Below are 15428 nucleotides of genomic sequence, written 5' to 3'. Positions count from 1 at the left end.
TTATACACAGGTAATTATCTCCCTTTCAGCTTAGCAAAATGAAGTGGACTTCCATTTCAGAGCCACTGTATAATGCCACGACTACTCAACAGGCACAACCTGAGATAAGAATCAGTACATACCAGTAATATGAAGGTCTTTTAATGATAAGAACATTACCCAGGCTAGAGTGAGTTGCTAGAGTCCCATCTCTTTCTTTAATGTGTGTGAATTTAGCCAATTCCAGCACAATCTTCTCTTGCCTTTCCTAACACTCTTAAATTAGAAGATACATTTGCAAACCCAGGACTAAAGCTACTTGCCATAGGCAGAAATTCTCATCTTTGAACATGATTGTCTCCTCCACGGCTCCAGATAGGCCAAACTGAAGCTTTTCCTTGAAGCTTGTCAAAGAGAGTAGCTGACTATAGGCGTCCAACACTCACCTCCGCCATAAAGCAGGAACAAAAACAGCAAATAGATAACCGTATGTCAAATAAAGTATCTAATGGAGAACATGGAATTCAGCAAGGAAGTAACAAAGCCCCTCTGAGGCATGTCAAGTTGGGATAGTAGTAGCATTGAGAGGGAAATGAAGTACCCAGCTGGGATTGATTGACTTGGAGCTAAGAGGAAGTCACCATTGTGGGAAAAGGTAAGCAGGAGGTCCCCAGCAGTGCACATTCCCACCACAGATGCCTGCATTCATAGCTATAGGTGAGTCCTACAGCCCTCACCTGTCCTGAGCCCAGCATAGGGAACTGCCTGGATTCCATATGATTACATTATTCCAGAGAGAAAATTCATGCTGGGTGCCCCCAACTCCCTGGGGCCCAGGCTGCTGCAGCATGGCACAATTTTGAGAGAGGGGCCAGCACCAGAGTACATCCTGCCCAGCGGCCCAATTGCCCTTGCATCTTCACATTCCAGGGGGGCCACCAAAATCCCACTGCATCAATGCAGAGGGCTGAAGCATCATAACACCAGCTAGACCCAATGGTGCAGCTGTGACCCCAGCACCTGAGCCCACAAAGTGTTGTATACATAGGAGAACAGCCATTCCAGCACAATAGAGAGGCTGCACCCAAGACAGAGGGAACTGACATATGTGCTCCCCAGAGCCTACAAACTGCCCACGTGGGGCCCACTACTGGTATTGGCAGCCCCATCTCCTCCAGCAACAGAGCTACCACACACTCATGTATGCCACCCAGAGGTCCAAAGATAAGCCCTCTTGGGTCCTGCTGCTGGACACTCTCAATGACACACCTTTCCAGCAGCAGAGCCACTGCATGTATGTGCACCCCACCCTGAGGCCCGATTCAAAATAATGATCTTAAGGAAACTCACTGAGATGCAAGAGAAAACAGATAGATAATTCAACAAAATCAAGAAAATAATTCATGATCTAAATAAGAAATTCAACAGAGAGATGTATATTATAAAAAAGAACCAACTAAAAATCTTGGAACTGAAGAATTTAATAAATAAAAGCTAAAATTGAGAGGTTCAACAGTAGACTAGATAAAGCATAAGAAAGAATTTCTAAAGTTGAAGACCAGTTTTTTTTTTAATAAAAACCAGTCAAACAAAATAAAAGGAAGGAAGGGAGGGGAGAGAGGGAGGAAGGAAGACAGACTTTGTTCTTTAAAAAAAACAATGAAGCCTTCAGAACACATGGGGACAATATTAAGAGAAAAAATGTTCATATTATGGGAGTTTCAGAAAAAGAATAAATGGAAAAAGGCATAGAAAATCTATTCAATGAAATAATAGCTGAAAACATCTCAAGTCTTGGGAGAAACATGAACATCCAGATACAGGAAGCTCAAAAATCCCCAAATAGATTCAACCAAAAAAGGACCTCTCCAAAGCACATTATAATCAAACTGTCAAAAGTCAAAGATAAAGAGAGAACTCTAAAAACAACAAAATAAAAGCACCAAGTCACATATAAGGGAATCCACATCAGAATAACAGTAGATTTCTCAGCAGAAACATTATAGGCCAGGAAGAAAATATGATATATTAAAAAAGCTGAAAGAAAAACAATGTCAGACAGGAATACTGTAGCCAGCATAACTATCCTTCAGAAATAAAGGAGAAATTCCCAGGCAAGAAAAGACTGAGGGAATTCACCACGACTAGACTGGCCATATAAAAAATACTTCAAAGAGTCATACATTTGGAATTAAAAGAATAATATCTACTATCATGAAAACACACAAAAGTATCAAACTAACCAGGAGAGTAGATACACCGGAGAGAAAGAGAAAGAAATCAAATGTTATCACTACAAAAATCCACCAAACCCCAAAGATAAACAATAAAAGAGGAAGAAAGGAACAAAGGATATACAAGACAAACAGAAAACAATTAACAAAATGACAGGAGCAAATCCTCATCTATTAATAACAACCTTGAATGTAAACGGCTTAAATTTACAATGAAAAGATATAGACTAGCTGAATGGATTTTTTAAAAAAGACTCAACTATATGCTGACAACAAGAAACTCACTTCACCTGTAAAAACACACATAGACTAAAAGTTAAGGGATGGAAAAAGATATTCCATGCAAATGGAAACCAAAAGTAAGCAGAAGTATCTATACTTTTATCATAGAAAATAGATTTTTAGTCAAAAAACATTAAAAGAAACAAGGTCATTATATAATGAAAAAGGGATTAATTCAACAATAGGATATAATGATTGTAAATATTTATGCATCCAACACCAGAGCACCCAGATATATAAAGCAAATATTATTAGAGCTGGAGATAGACCACAGTACAATAGCACTTGGGAATGTCAATACCCCACTTCTAGCATTAGACAGATCATCTAGACAGAAAACCAACATAGAAACATCAGACTTAAACTGCACTATAAACCAAATGAACCCAACAAATATTTATAGCATATTTCATCTAACAGCTGCAGAGTACACATTTTTTCTCAACAGCACATGAGCTTTCTCCAGGATAAATTATATGTTAGGCCACAAAATAAGTCTCAACAAATTTTAAATAATCAAAATCATATCAAGTATCTTTTTAGACTACAGTGTAATAAAACTAGAAATCAATAACAAGAAGAACTTTGGAAGCTGTACAAATATGTAAAAATTAAGCAACAAGCTTCTGAATAGTCAATAAAATTCAACATTTCTATATGATAAAAACTCACAAGAAATTAGGTGGAGAAGGAACGTACCTCAACACCATAAAGGCCATGTATAACAAATCCACAGCTAACATCATACTGAATGGAGAAAAGCTGAAAGCTCTTCCTCTAAGAACTGGAAAAAGACAAGGATGCCCACTTTTACCATTCTTATTCAACATAGTACTGGAAGTCCTAGCCAGAGCAATTAGGCAAGAGAAAGATATAAAGGGCATCCAAATTGTCCCTCTTTGCAGATGACATGATCTTATACACAGAAAAACCTAAAGATTCTAGCAAAAAAAAAAAAAACTCTTAGAACTGAAAAATGAATTCAGTAAAATTGCAGGATACAAAATAAACATAGAAAAATCAGTAGCATTTCTATCCACCAATAACAAACTACCTGAAAAAGAAATCTAGACAGGAACCCCATTGGCAATAGCTACAAAATAAATAAGTAAATAAAATACCTAGAAATAAATTTAACCAAAGAGGTGAAAGACCTCTACAATAAAAACTCTAAAACAGAAATTGAATTTCAATTTCTAGAAATTGAAAATGACACCAAGAAATGGAAAGATTCCCATGTTCATGAATTGGAAAAATTAAAATCATTACCACCCAAAGCAATGTACAGATTTAATACAATCCCTACCAATGACATTCTTCACAGAAATAGAAAAAACAATTCTGAAATTCATATGGAACCACAAAATACCCTGAATAGCCAAAGAAATCCTGAGCAAAAAGAAAAAGCTGGAAGCATCATACTACCAGTTTTCAAAATACACTACAAAGCTGTAGTAATCAAAACAGCATGATTCTGGCACAAAAGCAGACATATAGGCCAATGGAACAGTACAGAGTAGCCAGAAATAAATCCCTGTATTTACAGCCAACTGATTGTTGACAAAGTCACCAAGAACACAGGTTGGGGAAAGGATAACCTCTTCAATAAATGATACTAGGGAAACTGGATGTATACATGCAGAAGAATAAAACTATATCTCTTATCATATATAAACATCAACTCAAAATGGATTAAAGACTTAAATGTAATACCCAAAAACTATAAAACTACCAAAAGAGAACAAAAGGCAAATGCTTCAGGACACTGATCTAGGAAATATTTTATGGACAAGATTTTAAAGGTACAGGCAACAAAAGCAAAAATAGACAAATGGAATTATATCAAACTAAAAAGCCTCTCTCTGCACAGAAAAGGAAACAACTAACAGAGTGAAGAGACAACCTGTAGAATGGGAGAAAATATTTTCAAACTATTCATCCCACAAAGGATTAATATCCAGAATGTACAAAGAACTCAAACAACTCAACAGCAAAAACAAATAATCTAATTTTAAAATGGGCAAAGGATCTGAATAAACATTACTCAAATGAAGATACTATGCTACTGACCAACAAGTATATGAAAAATGCTCAACATCATTAATCAGGGAAATACAAATTAAAACCACAGTGAGATATCATCTCACCCCAGTTAGAATGGGGTTATTATCAAAAACACAAAGTATCAATAACATGCTGGTGAGGATGCAGAAAAAGAGAACTTTTATACACTGTTGGTAGGAATGCAAATTTGCTTAGCCACTATGAAGAACATATGGAGGTTCCCCAAAAAACTAAAAATAGAGTTACCACATGATCCAGCAATCCACTGCTGGATATTTATGCAAACGAAAGGAAATCAGCATATTCAAAAGATATTTGCATCCTCATATTTATTGCAGCAATATTCTCAATAGGCAAGATATGGAATCAACATAAGTGTCCAACAACATAAGAATAGGTAAAGAAAATATGGTATCTATACACAATGGAATACTCTGGTCATAATAAAAAAAGAAATCCTGTCATTTATGGCAATATGGAGGTGCCTGGGAAGATTATTAATATGTTAAGTGAAATAAGCCACAGAAGGATAAATACTACATGCTCTCACTCATGTGGGAGCTAAAAAAGTTGCGCTCATATAATAGGAGAGTAGAATTGTGGATATTAGAGGCTTGGAAGGGTGGGGGAGATGGGAGGATAGAAAGAGGTTGGTTAATGGGTACAAATTTGCAGCTAGGTAGGAGGAGTAAGTTCCAGGGTTCTATAGCACTGTAGGTTGACTACAGACAACAACGATTTATTGCATATTTTCAAAAAGCTAGGAGAGAAGATTTTGAATGCTCTCAACACAAGTAAATGATAAATGTTTAAGGTGATGCATGTGCTAATTGCCCTGATTTGATCATTACACATTGTATACATGTATTGAAATATCACTCAATATCCCATAAATATATATAATTATTACTTGTCAATTTTTAAAAAGAGACTGCTACGAGATCATTATTATACACTTTTCTTATTAGACTACATATTTTTCATTTTGTCCATTTTTATGAAAGTTTATGAGCATCTGCATTAGAAAAAGGATAATTGCAACCAACTTCATCAGATGAGCTACTTGCTGTAACAAAAGTCTGGATGGTACAGTTTCTGGCTGGTTGAAGTGCTTCATCTGTTTCTGTGTCCCTTGCTATGGATAAATGGATATGTAAATTATCTATAGCCAAATAGCCATACTGTATCATCCTTTCTAGACATCTATTTCTGGCATCTTACCACAAAGGCCTAAGGTTGCCAGGAGTTGCTTCAGGTTCACAGTGAAAACTCAAAGTTTGAGTCATTCTATGTAAATGCCACTGATATGGAAGATACTGTAAGAATAGGACACCTCAAATTTGCATTGGCCTAAGCCTTGCCTCCTCTCTCCTACATCCCCTTAATTACAAACACAAATCACTCCACCTCCTCTGGTGCAAAGCAAATTGACCTCTACTCCCCCCTGGTGGTTCATTACAGAATGCTGGGCAAGTCACTTCTGAAATTGCCACGTGGGCCCTTAAGACTTATTAAATCAAGGGCCACCTCTCACGAGCCTTACATGTTCTAATCCAACGTACCTAATTATCGAGGGCTGAAAAATAATTTACCCCCACATGGTGCTAGTAGTTTTTGCCGGTGTCTTCCAAGTTGTTCCCCTATTCTTCAAATGTAGCATTCTCTATTTTAATTGCCTGGTTGTTTGTCTGTCTGTCTCCCCAAATACACTGTAAACAGCAGAAATCTTATAATGTTAAGTGATTTTCTTGAGGCCTCATAATCAGGAGAGAATCTCAATATAGAAATCAGGTTTCTCTGTTCATTAGCAGCAATGTTCTGTGTTCTGAAATCTCTCTTTCTCAGAAAAAGCATTGAGGTAGCAACACACCAGGGCTCAGAGGACCAAGATTCTGCTCTCAGGTCAGTCTCTCATCTCACCAAGACCCTAGTGTTTCTCATGTGAACACTGGTGGCAGTTTTTTCAGATGATTGCTAAGGTCCAGTCCAACTCTAAATGTCTAGGATTAACTTGAAAGGACTGTCATTCATTTTACAGTTCCAAGAGAGAGAGAGAGTACATTCATCTGTTAATTCAACAAATATGTATTCATTTAACAATTATTTATTCAGCGTCTACGATGTTCCAGACTGCATGCCAAGTACACTGGTGAACAAAAAATGCAATGACCTTGCCCACTGAGAACTTATGTCTTGATCCTTGTAGAATCATAGGAGTATCTCTCATTGATGATCTTGGATAGAGTGACAGGCCTTTCATCAGCATGCTATTTTGAAGAATTCTCTCATGGATGTGTGTGTGTATGCATGTGCACGTGTGTGTTGGGGCTTGGGAGAATGCTAGTGAAAACTGCCACACTCAAAATTAGCATGTCTCAAATTCTTGAAACCAACAAAGGCAAATAAACAATAACAACAGAACAGACTGGGTCTGTCCAGCACAGGTGTCCCCTTCCTGCTAATGTGCAGTTTCCCCAGATCAAGCCATTGTTGCTCTCGCCTGCCAAGATGCCAACAGGAGTGCCCAATTAGTGCCAATTTGTTTCTTATAATATGGACACCTGTCACCAAAGAGCTTGACAAAAATAACGATCTCAGTCACCGCAGATCCAAACTGGGCTCAAACTAATCACCTAGAGGTAAATAGGAAGCCTTCAAATCCCATTGCAAATTCTCCAAGGGTCCCAGTCCCTCTGCCTGTGGACAAATTTATGGTGTATTTCTGACTGATGGCAAGACACCAACTGGCAGCTGATATTTTTTTCTCTTTAAATGCAAGTTATCAGCCTTTCCTTCCAGTCAGCTGCAGGCTTCCCCCTGGCAGTCCGAGACTCATACTGATAATGGATTATCTTTTCTTTTAATAGCAAACCACCTTCCACTGAGATGGAATGGAAGTTGCCAGAGAAGGAGAACAGATTTCACCAAGAAGTCCTTTAACTCTCTTCAGGAAACACCTCTAGTTCAAGCATTTAAAAAAAATAACCTTTAAAAACTAACCAGGTTTCTGCTGCGTGGTTGAGCCAGCCACGACGATTGTGCTGGTTACATCTGAATTAGCTCTGCTTGACAATCACTTTCAAACCCTATTCTACTTCGTGCCAGCAGTTTCACTCCCTGGGTGTGCAATGGTATGGGGGCAGACGCCTTCGAAGGAGCTATCGGACCCAGATTAAGAACACATAATATACAATAAGCAAATGAGCAGGCAAGACATTTTTACAAAATCACCCAGGCAGGAAAATCAGCACGTCCTGCTCTTCAATAGTGGGCCCATCTAGCCTACTGCTTTATGGGGAGCAGAAATGCCTGGAATCTAAATCTGCCACAGGAGGGGTTTCTTTGCCTCCTCCCGATGCTGTGAGCTGAATGGTAGATTGCATCACCTCCATTGTAAGGCAGCTCTCATTATGAGAAACCAAACATAGAGCCTGGCTCCTAACTAGAGTATTAATAATGAAAATGGATTATGTGCATCCTGTTTGCTAAGCAATTATCCCAAGGCAGGGATTGAGTCCAGATTTTTTGCCTCGCTGCCTGAGTGGCAGAATGTGAATAGATAGACAGGTATTTGCATGCAGTGTCTCTGACCTGGAGAAAATGTCAGGAGCTTTAGAGGCTACAGGGAGAGCTGCAGATGTGTATTCTTTTCAAACACGGCTGGGTTTTGCAGTCTGTTCTTGGAAAAGGCAAAGAAAGGGGGAAAGAGTTTGGATTTGCTGTCAGTGTTTAAAGATATCCCCCTGCATCGAGGGGAGACCATTTTACTTTGCCCACCTTAAGTTTTTCATTAACTGGAAGTGACTCCAGCTCCTACCTTCTTAAGGAGATGAAATGAGTTTATTTAGTTGACAGTGAGTGGTGCTTTCCTGAAATGTTTTATAGACCTAGATCTGATCTGTTTAACGTAGGCACTTTTTAATGAGAGGAGGCATTTCTCTGAAGCCTCGGATGTAAGTTTTCTTTTTTCCTCCTCTCCCACTTGCTGCACTCCCGCAAGGTCCCAGCTGACTTCCTCTCTCTAATGCCCATGCGCTATTTCAGGGCTACACTTCCAGGCTGAAATGAATCCTGCACTAAGCATATGCAGTACTTTGGGATCCTTCAGAGCAAACCACTGCCACCATCTGTGCCACCTCCAGTCTCCCCCCACCCGTCCCCTCCTCCATCCTGCACTAACATGTTAAGATGCCAGATGGAGAGACGGTAGTGGAAGTTCATACAGACAAGACTCATGACTTTCACAGGACCAGAGAGAGTAGTCCTAGGACACAGAGGGGGAGAGCAGCACCAGCACGTACCTATTCCCGTGGCGGGGTCACTCAAACCCTAACAACAGCTTTCACACTAAGTTAAAATTGCCTGGGGAAAGGACAAAGAACTGTGATACATCCGTACGGTAGAATACTACTCAGCAAGAAAAAGGAACAAATTACTTGCATACACAACACCATGAAAAAAATCTCTAACTCATTATTCTATGTGAACGAAGTCAGACTCGAAAGATTCCATACTGGACAGGTAAAAACTACTGGGAACAAAACCAGGTTAACAGCACCCAGGGCTGAGGGTAGAGGGAAAGGTTGACTCCACAGGGTGACCAAACCTTCTTGGTTTGCTTGTAGTTGTTCCATTTTTAGCCCAGAAATTCTCCATCGTTGGAAAACCACTCAGTCTCAGGCAAATTGTGACAGTTGGTCACCCTGTAACTTGACCACAAAGGGTCACAGAAAACTTTTTGCAGGGGATGAAACTGTTTCTCAAAAGGGTAAATCTTACTTCATATAAATTATAATTTAATAAATGGCTAGAAAAAGTTGCCTAGTTTCTTTTTTGTCCCTCCACTGGATGGTGAGGTCTCGGTGTGCAGGGATTTTATGTGCCCCATGCCACTGCCCCCCAGCACCTAGCCCTGTGCCGGGCATGGCAGGATTTGCTAAAAGGCTGCATCATGCTTTTTCCCCTCAGATGCTACCCATTGTATCATCACCATGATGATCTTTAAACAACCTGATAGTCTCTAAATATGGCATTTTCTCCCTGGAAATGCTTGAAATAAGGTTTTTTCTTTCTTTTAGATTGTGAGTCAATAGACGTGTTCTTGAGATGACACAACTATACTAATCATTGTTTCTAAACAAACTGTACATAACAAATTCCTGGAGTACTTGTTAACAAAAATACAAATTCCTGGAACCCTACTCAGATCTGTCAAATCTAAACTTGCACGGGAATAACCTGGGACTGTGTATATCTAAAAAATGTCTCAGATGATTCTTATGATCAAGTAAGGAAAGTGGAAAGAAAGAAAACCTGGTGTCAAGAGAGACCTCGGTACCAGCCTTCAGGGCTTGTCAACTCATCTAAAACATGACCCCTCTATCAGAGTCTTTCTCTTGATGAATCATTCATTCATGGAGTCCACGTGAGAGATACTTATCGAACACCTACTTCACACAAGGGCTACAGCCATGGAAACAAGACAAACAAATGAACAGGATAAGTTCAACCACAGATAGGTGATGTGAAGGGAGTAGGACGGCGCTAGGTGTTACTTAAATAGAACAGTCAGGAAGGATGCAGTCCTCGTTGATTTCTGACCCTACGCTCATGCAGGTTTCCCATGGGGAGGACAGTTGGGAAGCCACAGACACAGGTCCCCATCCCGGCATTGCCATAAACAGCTGCCACGGACTAGCCTTGGTGTCTGCATCTGGAACATGAGGGGCTAAGACCTAGACATTGATCCCCAAGGTCCCCTTCTAGGCCTGACACTGTATGTTTCTGGAGTTTATTATTGTAATCAAATAAAACTAATCTGATACATATTTAATGATATACATAATTGTTGTGCTGCATGATAATTAGCTATCAATGGTAAGCAGTTCACATAAATGACTGTAATTAGTATTTCTTATACACAGTCAACCCAAGCTTTGGGTTTTTTCTCTCTTTTCACTTTGTTATTCTGTAATTAGCATCAGGGTCCTCTGTTCTTCTGTACTATGTATCCATACATGGGTTCATGATAATCCGTGTCCTTGTCTCCCAGACACTCATGTAGTGATATCCACACTTTAAAATATCAGGGTCCAGTAGATATTTTCTCAGGCTAACCAGTCCTGAGAGTGTTGTATTCCTGCATTCCCTGCTACCATCGAGAGGCTTTTCAGATATTGCCTTCTCTCGGCTTCTTCACCTGCTGTCTCAGGTGCTGGAAGAACCCAAAGGAACTGCAAAAAGTGTAGACCATTAGAATTTTCTGGAAGGGAGGGGAAAACCAACAAGGGAGACAATACATGAAGATGGACCTGATATGTTTGGTTTCTGAGACTCTGGTAGCAGAAGGGAAGGTGTATTAGTTAGCTAGGGCTGCCATAACAAAATACCACAGGTTGGGTGGCTTCAACAACAGAAGTCCAAGATCAAGATGTCCATAGGTTTGGTTTCTTCTGAGGCTTCTCTCCTTGGCATCCAAATAGCTGCCTTGTTGCTGTATCCTCACATGGTCTTTCCTCTATGCATGTATATATCTGGTATATGTGTCTCTCTGTATGTCCCAATGTCCTCATGTCCTCTTCTTGTAAGGACACTGGTCATATGGGATTAGGACCCACCCTAAAGACCTCCTTTTAATGCAATCATCTCGTTGAAGACTTTATTTCCAAATATGGTTACCTTCTGAGGTACTAAAGCTTAGGACTTCAACATACGAATTGGGCGGAGGATGGGAGGAGCATAACTCAGCCCTAACAAAAGGGAAAGTGTGAGGAAGAACTAACTCTCCAAATATACAAAAACCAGTCTCTCCTCCAGGTCTAGCAATTTCCAGAACTCCCTTTCTGAGATTCCTCAGCCACCAAGGAGGGGCTAATGACTAGCACCTAGTACACCTTGAACAAAATGCCCCTTTCCGCAAACAAGAATGAAAGTCTTAAAAGATGTAACTACCTGGGAAAGTGAGCCTTTTGGTGAGAGAATTTCTGGCAACTTGTCAAAGTCCTTCCCTGTTGTGATAGTGAGAGGGCAGGGCAGGGGCTGAGGGTGAATTTTGTGAACTTGGCAGTTGCAGGGCGGTCCCATTGGTCTTCTGTGCCAGCCCGTTTGTGGGTAGGCAGACAGGATGTGGGGTCGTAGTGGGCCGAGGGAGTAGGCACACAGCAGCCCCCGTGGGCACCCAGCTCCTGCTCCCTCTATACTCTCCAGACTCGCGCCAGCCACTCCCCCGAGCTCCCCAGGCCCTGAGAGCCGAATTATGATTCTAATTGTGAGATCTGAAAACAGAAACTTCCAGAATGAAAGGGACTTGCTAGCAAAGCATTAGTAATAACAGAAGCACTGTGAGAAAGCTGCCAAACCTCCCAAGATAGTTTTCAAAGGGCCAAGCGCAGCAACCTGTGCTCTTAACATGCCCAATGGATTTTCCCTCATTCTGCCCAGCCCTTCACACAGCATGATAGGCATAACACCACTTGGTCATGGATAAAAATAGAAACAGAAGCAAAGAAAAGCAGACCCAGGGACAGAATTGAAAAAGTACGAATACGTAATTCTGAAAAAGGATTTTACTTTAATTTGGTGTTTTAATATTATAGGCTTTTCCCAGTCTTCTTTTTTATTTTTATTTTTTTAATAAATCCCTGATCTAAGAACAGGAGACTTGAGTTTCCATATTCCTGCTCTGTTACTATGCCAATGAACTGGTCACGTAGCCTCCCTGGGTGTGGTTTCTTAACTTGAAGGGATTAGAAAACACCATCTCTGAGATCCTGCTCAGATATCTTCTTCTACAAATATATTTTAACAAAATAAGAACTGATCCAAATAATTAAAAGGGCAAGACTTAGTTTACTGTTGTACTTCTTTGGTTAATGTCTCAGCTAACTTAACATGTATTAAAGTCTCATATTCTGTTTCTATGAAACTCATAATTACTCATCTATAAAATGGGAATAATATCTGTCTCACTGGGTTTTCTGAGGATTAAATTATATACCGGATGTAAGTGAGACGGTGGCTGCTACATACTGCTGAGCAAGTGTTAGTACTTATTTTATGAACTCTGGTAACCCCCTTTGTGCCTGGCTTGGTTGATCTGCAGTAAATATTTGACAGCTTTTGGAGGTAGGATAGAGATTTTGGGAAGGACCTACCACAAATACAAACCAAAGAGACTAAAGAGGGTCAAAAAAGGTAGAGATGGAGTTGTCCACCCTCTGTCTCTCAATGGCACAATGCCCGGTACCTACACACACATACCCAGGATTTCCATAAACTTACATTTCTATTTGTCATATTTCAACATACTTTTGGCATAACCTCATGTACCACAATGAGACAGGAAGGCCTGGGAAGGGCCAAGGCCTAGAACAAGCAGCCCAGGTGATTATCAGTAATATTGGGAATACAACTGTGTTCAAAGAGGCAGGCAGAGCAATGGGAGTGGTGGCAGCAGCATAGTTATTATGGAGTCCTTAAGTGCTGTACTAGTTATTCACTTTATCATCACAACTCTTAGACATGGTATTGACATTTCCATTTTTTCTGATAAAGAAATTGTAGCCATAAGAGGGTATGAATCTTATCCAAGGCCACAGAGGTAGTGAATGGCAGATCCTGGATTTGAAAGCAAGACTCCTTTCCTCCAAAGCCCTTGTACGCTACACTTCAGTGCTTCCAGGGGCAGGCCTTCTTCAGAATTAGAGACTTGCAGAAGGGACCTAGGTCAGGTGGTAACCCGGGGACTAAGGCACTAATCTAGGGGCAAGGCAAAACTTCAGAATGAGGTGAGGACAAGGCAAACACAAGGAGAGTCTGACAGATTACCGAGCTGGGTCTCAGGCACAGAGAGCAAGGTGGGGTTTCCGAGTGCAGAACAACGGGGTGTAGGGAGAACCCAGGGACAGAGCAGAAACTTCATCTTAAGAATTTATTTGTCTGAGGCAAGTAAGCAGCCGAAATGACTCACTGGTCCAGCATATTGGGCAGGTGCTCTTCATATTCCGGCAGCCTAAAGCTGTGATTTCTCCTAGAACTTAGGGTGGGACAAATCTACACAAGGATGGGAGAAGAAGGAATGTTCCAGAAGAATCCAGTCCTGGTTGACTGGAAGTTTTGGTGATTGGACCAGACGTGTCTCCCAGAAGATTCAAGAGACCAGCTTTGGTGCCCTCTGTTGTCATCGACTTTACCCACAAGACTCAGAAAACTTGTGCACGTGGCAGACAACCCCCAAAACAAAGGCCGCATCTTATTCCTTGTATTAAAAAAACCTTTCTAAGCAGCCTCATAGAGACCTCTGTTTTCCGGTATTACACATAACTAAAGCTCAGCCTTCTAAATGCCCATCTCAGCACAGTATCCTACAAAAAATAAAAACTGACAGTCAAATAAGCATTGAAAAGTAATTTAAATATTTACCAAAATTTCTCAGAGGCAACAAAGAAGCATATTGCATTTTATGACACAAAAAAAATCCTAGTGATCCTCTTCACCTTTCTCCCCTAAGTTCCACTCAGTACTGTTGTTGCTTGCCCCTTCTCCAATATTTCTTCTAGCTTCCTCCTTAACTATCTAAAAAATCCCCACCCATGACAGAAGGCAGAAGGAGGAAAAGCTATAAATAACATGCACCTTTAATATTCTGTCCCTCTAACAGACTTCCTGGGTGAATTGTAAACAGGGAGCAAACCAGCCTTAGGAGCACTGTTGGCTACTGTTTATTGCCTGGCTTTGCTCCAGGAACCATTCCTGCTTTCAAAGTGTCACTCGCCCATTGCCACCAGTGAGATACACTCATTCATTCCATGAACCAGACTTCAAGTAAAGTCTTGATTTTGCAAAGTATGTAGGGGAGTGAGAGACATACAGAATACAAGCCCTGTCCTCAAAGAACCTAGAAATTGAATAAGGGCAATAGAACATACACCTAAATTACTATAATATTAGAGTAATAGTATTAAGTGACTAATCCATAAAATATGGATTAAGATCCAAGATATTCTGGGGGATCCACCAACACAAATCACACAGTGTACTTACTGCTCACTTCTTCCTCTCCAAGACACATACACACAACTCCCTTGACCCCTCTCTATTCACATGCTCCAGATGTATTTCTCCAGTAATATCAGCTTAAAAGAAAAATGAAGTCAGATCAAACATGGGCATAAGTCCAGACTGGAAGGAAAGAATGCACTAAAAGGGAAAGCTGAGTGTCGAAAGAAAGAACGATCCAATGGATGGCTTTGTGAGGAATACTCAAGAACCCTGAGGAATTTTGTTATCAGTAGATCTTACTGATCTAGTCTCTACAGTGACTATCACCAAAATAATCTCTAAAAACGATCTGATCATGTCTCATTTAAAATGTCTCATCACTTTCAAAATTTCTCCTTGTCTTCTGATTATGACTCATAAGTTCACTTTTGAGTAGATGTCTACCCATCTCTCTAGCCACATATTGTACGACGCCTTACTGCCTGCACATTCTCTGCTTCAATCCTACTTAACCATTTGCAGTAATGGGTAACCTCTGCATTCCAAGCCTACCCCATTCATGACCTTATCACATTGCTCTGTAATTGCATTTTCCCAAGTTATTCACCTACCAGACAATAAGCCCCACACAGACAGGGACCAGGTCTACCATAGCCAGCAGTGATCCCCTACAGCCTATTTCAATGGCAAGCAAATAGTAAATATTTAATGAATATTGCTTGAATGACTGACTAAAATCACAAGGAAATCATCACCTGTTCTGGATTGGGTTCCCTGGAAACATACTCTGAGATGGAGCTTTGCACACAGGAGGTTTACTGGGCAATAATCAAAGTAGGAAAGTGCAGCAGGATGAAGTTGGACTGTACC

The sequence above is a fragment of the Lemur catta genome, chromosome 10 (genome assembly GCF_020740605.2).
Source record: "Lemur catta isolate mLemCat1 chromosome 10, mLemCat1.pri, whole genome shotgun sequence".
In the NCBI taxonomy this organism is placed as follows: domain Eukaryota; kingdom Metazoa; phylum Chordata; class Mammalia; order Primates; family Lemuridae; genus Lemur; species Lemur catta.
This window is presented reverse-complemented; position numbering follows the sequence as displayed.